The following is an 11,047-nucleotide window of genomic DNA, read 5'->3' on the forward strand; positions in this document are numbered from 1 at the left end:
AAAAATATATAATTTATTTGAAAGGAAAATATATGCTTATAAATTAAGAGTGGCATTCATAATTTTGTCAAACTTTAGCTATCTAATGAATAAAGGGTTGAAAATATTAGTTGATATATTAATTCTCAATATTTTTATTATACTCTCTAAGATTACGTGTCTATTTTATTAGGAGAATATATATAGTTGGAATAGTTTTTCTATATTATATTTGTTTATTTGAAAAGTGGAAATAGGATTTTGGAGATGTCACATAAGATTATAGGATGATGTGACACAAATGAAATAGAATTTTTAATATGTATTACCATATAATCCGAAGCTTCAGATTTTATATACATATATATATATATATATATATATATATATATATATATATATATATATATATATGAACAATACAAAGGAAAGGCATATATATATATATATATATATATATATATATATATATATATATATATATATATATATATATATATATATATATATATATATATATATATATATATGAACAATACAAAGGAAAGGCGTACATTTTGCAGCTCAATAAATGACTTCCACCGACAACTCAATAAAATGTCTTTCCATTTTATAAAAGAAATCCACAGTGTTCCGATCAGGTTTAGAATTAAACAAGCGACTCATTAAAACAGGCTCCATTAATTGATTATTCTTTCTTATGTTACTTACTTGATTAGAGAACAAATAATATCTATTTTTGAGTTTGGTTTTAGAAATTAGTGTACTAGGGTTATTTCTCATTTTTGTTTATGGTATGTATGGATCTCATTGCATGACATATACCAAAAATACTATTAACTCTCATCTATCTTTTTTTTTCTTTGTTTGATTGATTGATATCTGTTATTTATTGATATGTTGATAAACAACACACTTACATGTTTTTAGATAGGTAAAATAATAAGAAGACAATTATTCTCTTATTTGTTTTTGCTTTAATATATGTGATATGGTTGATATGCTTTTAGATATGTTATTTTATGTCCACTTATATATGTTATGGGGAATTTAAGATAAAAATATGCTTTGTTTTCCTCTGTTTTTTAAAATATCTTATTAAGGTCGTCTTTGAGGGTGTGTAAGACGACTTACAGTTGATTCAAATATTTTTATATACGGTGATAAATTTATTATTGATTTAAATATTTGAGATTAATTGAAATACAATGTCAATGTAAAAGGGTTTTACACCATCACTTAATTATAGACGTTGGATATTAAAAGAAATTTGACTTTTATTTTAAAAATCTATAAAGTAATACAAACGAGTGATGGTGATGAATCGACGGTGTAAAACTTTTTACACTGACAGTGTATAGTAATTAATCTCTAAATATTTTTATAAATATTATTAAAACAAAAATAATATTTATATAAGGTAAATAAATACATTGTTAATTCAAATAATTTTATATATGGGAACAACTTTACTATTCATTCAAATAATTTTATAAATAATATAAAAACAAAAATAGTATTTATATATTGGAACAACTATATTATAGATCCAAATATTTTTATATATGAGAACAACTTTACTATTGATTCAAATATTGTTAAAACAAAAATAATATATATATATATATATATATATATATATATATATATATATATATATATATATATATATATATATATATATATTGATGAATCAAATATTTTATATACGAGAACAACTTTATTATTGATTCAAATAGTTTTGTAAATATTGTCAAAACGAAAATAATATTTATATATGGAAAAAAAATACATTGTGGATTAAAAAAAATTTATATACGGAAAAATATTATTGTTAAAAATAGGAACAACTTTACTACTTATCCAAATATTGGTCAACAAAAATGTATCAACGATATTTTTAAGAAATGTGAAAAAGATTAAGGGAATTTATTAGAAAAGATTGAGTATATATTTTTAAATTATATTCTCTCTTATAAAATCATTGTCTTATTTGTAGAAAAAACTAAAATGACTGATTTATCTAATACAAGTTTCAATAGTTTTTTATTAATCATATTATTCATAACATTGTTGTTTATATTTCATCTTCTACATGTATTACTATTTAAATTTAAATTTACTATTATTCTTAAGTTTATTCTTTTTTCAACTTCTTTTTTTTATGACAGTCTGCAAACAAATGCGCGTCCAAAACCATATCACACACAAAAACGTACCTCGTGCGTATGGACGAGTTTGTTAATAGTTTGAATGAAAGTTGTATGGGTTAGTGATGAGGTTGAGTATAATCAACGGTTGCAACAACTTGAGCATGCATGTGTATATTGCATTGAATTTATTGATTATGTGAAAGACACATGGTTGACTCCTCATAGACATATATTTTTTGGAGCTTGGATAAATCAAGTCCTACATTTGGACAACACCACGACTAATGGGTATGTTATTAGTATTTTAACTTTATAATTTTTTATGTGTTGATATGATTTAAATTTTTGTTTATTTTAGGGTTGAGTCTTCTCATTGGAAGTTAAAGTAGATGATAGAGAACAATATAGGTGACATGGTCAAATGTTGGGAGGATATGAATAACAAATTGAAGTTACAATTGGGCAACATTAGATCTTATTTTCAAAAAAGTTTTTATGAAGTTGAGCACGTGCACACAAGTTCATTTTATGGTAATCTGTGTGGATCAGTGTCTCAAGCTGCTTTGAGACATATTGTTGAAGAGTTATTGAGGGTTGATCATGTGGGAATCAACAGGAAAATATGTGATTGTACTTTTAGAACATCTTATGGGTTACCTTGTGCTTATGAGTTAGGAAGATACACACTTGGTGTATACCGATACCAATAAACATTATTCATGTTCATTGGAGGAAACTAAGCATGGAAGTTGAGTTGGAGGTAGATGTTAATGATATATCAGAGATGGATATGACTAGTGCATTATATGAATTATGGAAAAGGTTTAGGTCACTAGATGTTGTTGGAAAAAGAGCATTAAAAAATAAGGTTTGTGAACTTGCTTACCCCACAACGACTTCAATGTGTCCACCATCTGAAAAATTAAAAACCAAAGAAGGAGTAAAGAAGAAAGAGATGAAACCAGTGAGATATGATATTTATAGGGAACCTTAATATCATGAGTATGTTGATCAAGCATCTCAAACTTCAAAGAGGTAATCTCAAGCATCGCAATCTTCCAAGAAGCAGTCACAATCAAATAAGTAACCAACTTCAAAGAATCAGTTCACTCTTCAATTTCCTAATCATATTAGGTCATATATTGAAGATTTAGTTAATGTTGTATCAGATGGTAATTGTGGATTTAGAGTCATTGTATCAGATGGTAATTGTGAATTTAGATTCATTCAAGAGTTGGAAAATACTCATGAACCCAACATTGTTACAAAATTAATATTATTAATAAAATAAAAATAAAAATTATTAAAAATAAATACTATTAACAAAATAAAAATAAATACTATTAATAAAATTAATATTATTAAAATCAATACTTGTAGCAGAATATGATGTCCATCGAGCTGCTTGTAACTCAACATGGAAGCATCTCCAAGATATCTGTAAAGGGTGAACAACATAGTTGCTCCCCAACTATATGCCCCACATCCCTCCAAGCTCGTAAATAATAACAAATATCATGCCTCGACAAGCATAAAAGTCTTGTCGATAAAAATAGTGGAACCCACCAATATTAACAAATCACTCTTGTCGCACAATCCCACTACCAGCAGATCGATGACGTTTGAATCAGTCATGAAACTAATCAAGCTTATAATAAGCACCCCTGCATGAACGAACATAAGATTGTGCCTCGTGTAACACCCTTCTAAAATACCCCAAATATTTAATTAAAAATAATAAACATATAACAATTCAGAGTAATTATGCCATTCAAGGGTGTCACACATAATATTCACACCACTCAACCATATAACGGTCATGCTCTTTTATTAATTCAAAACATAAACATTTGCATAAAACGCAGCGGATAGAGATCTCCTCAATCATGTGAAACATGTAACATTCACATGTAAATTATTCAACAACATAAAACATCCCATCCCGATGTTACATCTATCAGAGCACGACCCACTAAGGAGACTACACTAGACTCCAAGCATTCGCTTCTACTCAACTCATTTCTCGTTACCTGAAAAATAGTTGTAAGGGTGAGTTCCTCAATCAATATAATAAGCATTATAGAATATAATGTCATGTTAAGTAACTTAACACTTTAATCACCCTAATCACAACATACAAATCAGTAACAGCACATCAGCTCACATCATACTCAACATTCCATAACACACAAGTATAACCTCAATCATACTCTACAACAACACAAACACACGTATAATATTGGAATACATCCATTCATATTATACGCCATACATACATTATGCAATGAGACTCCACACATGCGGTACCGACTATTCTTGAACATCTAGTTCAAGCTCACCGATCCCTCCAGATACGGCTACTAAGCTCACTAGTCCCATTCATTTGAGACCTAGTGACTCACTCACTAATTCCTCACCATGGGAATTAGCTACAGCCCCGAAGGCTAGACTATGCACACTAATCATCTAGCATGCAAACATCAACAACAAACCCACAATGGTTCACTCACTAATTCCTCACCATGGGAATTAGCTACAGCCCCGAAGGCTATGCTATGCACGCTAATCATCTAGCAATGCAGCATCATCAACAATTCACAATGGACATATGCTCACACTCTAAGCCATACAACAGTCCATTCACAATTACATGCATAATATATACATTCATAGCATTATGCATATCATCATACATCATCAACACATGTATCAACACATCATTATCATGTCAATCAACTAAATACAGTATTAGCACACTCTACTAATACCTATACTGCTCAAAACAGCGGGAAATAATCCCTATTACATCATACGCCAACATAGGCCAACTCTCAATTATGTACACAACATTAAAAAGCCAATTTTTCCACTCTGCAACAGTGTTAACCGGTTAACGCCCTGGGTTAACCGGTTAACGCAGGCAAAACACAGTTTCTGGCAAAACGCAACAGTGTTAACCGGTTAACGCCCTGGGTTAACCGGTTAACGCAGGCAAAACAGTACATTTTCACAATTCAAAACAGTGTTAACCGGTTAACACCCTGCGTTAACCGGTTAACGCAGACAAAACAGCAGTTCCTGCGCTAACACAAGGCAGAATGCAGAATTCTCCGCATTTTCTGCCGTTGGAGGACTTCCGGACCTCCGATTCTGATTCCGTAAAAAGCTATACGTTCGGAATTTCACAACTAACCCAAACACAGATCCAATTACAGTCTAAATACAATTTATCCAATTCGATTCTTCAGCATTAACAATCCCAATTAGGGTCAAATCAACGGCTTATCACTACCCATCACATATTATCCCATAATACCCATTAATCGACGATAAACCCCCCTTACCTGAGTTAATCCGGCGAATCTTTGAGCCCCAAGCTCTTCTCTCTTCAACCTTCAGCCCTTGCTCTGTCTCTTTGCCCTTTTCCTCTTTCACGATCGTTTTCTCTGTTTTCACGTGAAACTTTCTTTTTACCAAATGGGATTCTTTCTCTTGTTTCCAACATATATATATTTTCCAAATAATAATAATAATCCAAAATAATAATAATAAAATTTCCAATTATTTAATTAAATTAATAAGTAAATTATTAACTCAATTTAAATAATTATTTTATTATTATCGGGGTGTTACAACTCTCCCCCACTAAAAGAGTTTTCGTCCTCGAAAACATACCTCAAGCGAACAACTCTGGATAAGACTCCTTCATCTTACTCTCCAGTTCCCAAGTCACGTTGCCACCTGCTGGTCCTCCCCAAGCTACCTTCACCAAGGCAATCTCTTTACCCCGCAACTGCTTCAACTCTCGATCCTCAATCCTCATAGGTGATGTTTCAACAGTCAGGTTATCTCTCACCTGTACATCATCTACTTGGACTACATGCGACGGATCATGAATGTACCTCCTCAACTGAGACACATGAAAAACCTCATGCAAATTCGCAAGTGACGGCGGTAAAGCGACACGATAGGCTACCTCCCCTATCCTTTCCAAAATCTGATAAGGACCAATAAATCGAGGTGTCAACTTCTTCGACTTCAACGCTCGACCAACACCAGTTATCGGAGTAACACGAAGAAACACATGATCTCCCTCTTGGAACTCAAGTGACTTCCTCCTCTTATCATGATAACTCTTCTGACGACTCTGAGCAATTCTCATCTTCTCCTGAATCATCTTAATCTTTTCTGTAGTCTGTTGAACAATCTCCGGTCCAACCACAGCACTCTCACCGGACTCATACCAACATAACGGTGTCCGACATCTCCTACCATACAAAGCTTCAAACGGTGCCATACCAATGCTCGAATGAAAACTATTGTTGTAGGTAAACTCAATCAAAGGCAAATAACAATCCCAAACACCTCCCTTTTCCAAAACACAAGCTCTCAAAAGATCCTCTAATGACTGAATCGTCCTCTCAGTCTGACCATCAGTCTGCGGATGATATGCAGAACTCAATCTCAGCTTAGTTCCCAAAGCCCTCTGCAAACCTTCCCAAAACTTCGATGTAAATCTAGGATCTCTGTCCGAAACAATACTCGACGGAATACCATGCAAACTTACAACCTTCTCAATATACAACTCAGCTAGTCTCTCTAACGGATAATCCATTCTGATCGGAATGAAATGAGCCGATTTCGTCAATCTATCCACAATCACCCAAATAGCTTCAAAATTCTTATTTGTCCTCGGCAAACCAGAAACAAAATCCATACTGATACTATCCCACTTCCACTCTGGAATAGCCAACGGTTGCATTAGCCCAGACGGCTTCTGATGCTCAATCTTTGACTTCTGACAAGTCAAACAGGAATAAACAAAACTCGCAATTTCTCTTTTCATTCCCGGCCACCAAAATAACTTCTTCAAATCATGATACATCTTCGTAGCTCCAGGATGAATACTCAATCCACTACGATGTCCTTCCTCAAGAATACTCTTCTTAAGCTCAGTAACATCCGGAATACACACCCGACTACCAAATTTCAAAATACCATTCTCATCAACTCCGAATTCACCACCTTGACCTTGATTCACTAAAGTCAACTTATCAACCAAAAACATATCGGATTTCTGACTCTCTCTAATCTCATCCAGAATACTACTTGTTAACTTCAACATTCCCAATTTAACACTATTGTGAGTACTCTCACACACCAAACTCAAGTCTCTAAACTGCTCAATTAAATCCAATTCCTTAACCATTAACATAGACATATGCAATGATTTCCGACTCAATGCATCAGCAACTACGTTTGCTTTACCCGGATGGTAATTCAAACCAAAATCATAATCTTTCAGAAACTTTAACCATCTCCTCTGTCTCATATTCAGTTCTTTCTGATCAAACAAATACTTTAAACTCTTATGGTCACTGAAAACCTCAAACCTTGACCCGTACAAGTAATGCCTCCACAACTTCAGAACAAACACCACAGCTGCCAACTCTAAATCGTGTGTCGGATAGTTCCTCTCATGAACCCTCAGCTGTCTCGAAGCATAAGCTATAACCTGCTTGTTCTGCATCAACACACCACCCAAACCCAACAATGAAGCATCACAGTAAACCTCAAATGGTTCCGACGAACTCGGTAATATCAGAATAGGAGCAGTAGTCAACCTTCTCTTTAACTCTTGGAAACCTTCTTCACATTTTGAGTCCCAAACAAACGCTTGCCCCTTTCTAGTCAACATCGTCAACGGTAACGCCAACTTAGAAAATCCCTCAATAAATTTCCTGTAATAGCCAGCCAAACCAAGAAAACTCCTTATCTCAGAAACTGACTTCGGAGCTTCCCACTTAGACACCGCTTCCATCTTAGAAGGATCAACAGCAACACCACCTCTTGAAATCACATGACCAAGAAAACTAACCTCTTCTAACCAAAATTCACATTTAGAGAGTTTAGCAATAATTTCTTTTCTCGTAGAACTTCTAAAACCACTCTCAAATGCTCAGCATGCTCTTCTTCAGATTTCGAATACACCAAAATGTCATCAATAAACACCACAACAAACTTATCTAGGTACGGATGGAAAATCCTATTCATATACTCCATAAATACTCCAGGCGCATTAGTCACACCAAAAGGCATTACAGAATACTCATAATGTCCATACCTTGTTCTGAAAGCAGTCTTCTGAATATCCTCAGTTTTCACACGTATCTGATGATACCCAGATCTCAAATCTATCTTGCTGAACACACTCGCACCAACCAATTGATCCATCAAATCATCAATCCTCGGCAAAGGATACCGATTTTTGATCGTCACTTTATTCAGTTGCCTGTAGTCCACACACAACCTCATAGTACCTTCTTTCTTCTTAACCAATAACACTGGTGCACCCCACGGTGACACACTCGGACGAATAAACTTCTTATCCAACAGATCTTCCAACTGACTCTTCAATTCAGTTAACTCCACAGCAGACATACGGTAAGGAGCCATCGATATCGGCCTAGTACCAGGTACCAAATCAATCGAGAACTCAACTTCACGCTCTGGCGGCAATTCATTCACTTCTTCCGGAAACACATCAGGAAAATCACACACCACGGCTAAATCACAAATCGCTAGTTTATCTTTAGCCTCCAAAGTCGCTAACAGCATAAACAACTCTGCCCCATCTGCTACTTCCTCATTCACCTGCTTGGCTGATAGAAACAAACTCTTTCCTTCTTCAATCTCAAGAAATATCACAGTCTTATCAAAACAATTGATAGAAACTCGGTTAAACACCAACCAGTTCATACCCAGAATAACATCAATCTGCACTAGTGGAAGACACACAAGGTCTATCCCAAAGTCTCTACCAAAAATACTCAAAGGACAACTCAAGCAAACTGAAGTAGTAGTCACTGAACCCTTTGCAGGAGTATCAATCACCATACTTCTAAGCATCTCAGATATCTCTAACTTAAGTTTCACAGCACAATCCAAAGATATAAAGGAATGAGTAGCACCGGTGTCAATAATAGCTACAAGAGGAAAGCCATTAATATAACACGTACCTCGGATCAAACGATCATCTGCAGAAGTCTCAGAACCTGATAAAGCAAAGACCTTGCCTCCTGACTGATTCTCTTTCTTCGGCTTAGGACACTGTGGACTGATATGACCCAACTCTCCACAGTTGAAACAAGTTACAGTCTTCAACCGACACTCTGCAGCCAAATGACCACCTTTTCCACACTTGAAACACTTCATCTCAGCACTGGTACACTCATGGACACGATGTCCAGCCCGACCACATCTATAACACTTAGCAGGAGCACTAGAGTCTCCCCCACTAGGCCTCTTCATCCCACTCTGACTCTGAAAACCTTTGCCAGCTGCATACGGTTTTCCACGATCATTCTGATTCTTGCCTTTCCTATCAACCCTTTGCTGATAGCTCTCTGCTCTGGCTTTAGAATCCTGTTCAAAAATCCTGCAACAGTCAACCAAGTCAGAAAACACTCTGATCCGCTGATATCCAATAGCCTGCTTGATCTCGGGACGCAACCCGTTCTCAAACTTCACACATTTTGAAAATTCTCCAGCAGCCTCATTATAGGGAGTATAATACTTTGACAGCTCTGTGAACTTAGCAGCATACTCAGTAACAGACTTGTTACCCTGCTTCAACTCTAAGAACTCTATCTCTTTCTTTCCTCTGACATCTTCTGGAAAGTACTTCCTCAAGAATCTCTCTCTGAACACAGCCCAAGTGATTTAAGCATTTCCAGCAGATTCCAACTCAGTGCGGGTAGCAACCCACCAATCATCAGCTTCCTCTGACAGCATATGTGTACCGAACCTGACTTTCTGGTTATCGGCACACTCAGTTACTCGGAAGATTCTCTCGATCTCCTTCAACCACTTCTGAGCGCCATCTGGATCGTATGCTCCCTTGAACATTGGAGGATTGTTCTTCTGGAACTCACTCAGTTGACGAGCAGCTCCCATTCCCACAACATTCGGATTTCCTCCAAGTACTCCAGCTAGCATACCTAGAGCCTCAGCAATCGCAGCATCATCTCTACCTCTTCCAGCCATCTCTATTCTGAAAATCCAAACAAACTAAAACAATAAGTACTGATAGGGTTACACAACACCTATCCCGTACAGGGAAACAGAATAATTACGACTCGACTCGACCGACTATGCTCTGATACCACTAATGTAACACCCTTCTAAAATACCCCAAATATTTAATTAAAAATAATAAACATATAACAATTCAGAGTAATTATGCCATTCAAGGGTGTCACACATAATATTCACACCACTCAACCATATAACGGTCATGCTCTTTTATTAATTCAAAACATAAACATTTGCATAAAACGCAGCGGATAGAGATCTCCTCAATCATGTGAAACATGTAACATTCACATGTAAATTATTCAACAACATAAAACATCCCATCCCGATGTTACATCTATCAGAGCACGACCCACTAAGGAGACTACACTAGACTCCAAGCATTCGCTTCTACTCAACTCATTTCTCGTTACCTGAAAAATAGTTGTAAGGGTGAGTTCCTCAATCAATATAATAAGCATTATAGAATATAATGTCATGTTAAGTAACTTAACACTTTAATCACCCTAATCACAACATACAAATCAGTAACAGCACATCAGCTCACATCATACTCAACATTCCATAACACACAAGTATAACCTCAATCATACTCTACAACAACACAAACACACGTATAATATTGGAATACATCCATTCATATTATACGCCATACATACATTATGCAATGAGACTCCACACATGCGGTACCGACTATTCTTGAACATCTAGTTCAAGCTCACCGATCCCTCCAGATACGGCTACTAAGCTCACTAGTCCCATTCATTTGAGACCTAGTGACTCACTCACTAATTCCTCACCATGGGAATTAGCTACAGCCC

This window comes from Lathyrus oleraceus, chromosome 2 (assembly GCF_024323335.1).
Source record: "Lathyrus oleraceus cultivar Zhongwan6 chromosome 2, CAAS_Psat_ZW6_1.0, whole genome shotgun sequence".
Lineage (NCBI taxonomy): Eukaryota > Viridiplantae > Streptophyta > Magnoliopsida > Fabales > Fabaceae > Lathyrus > Lathyrus oleraceus.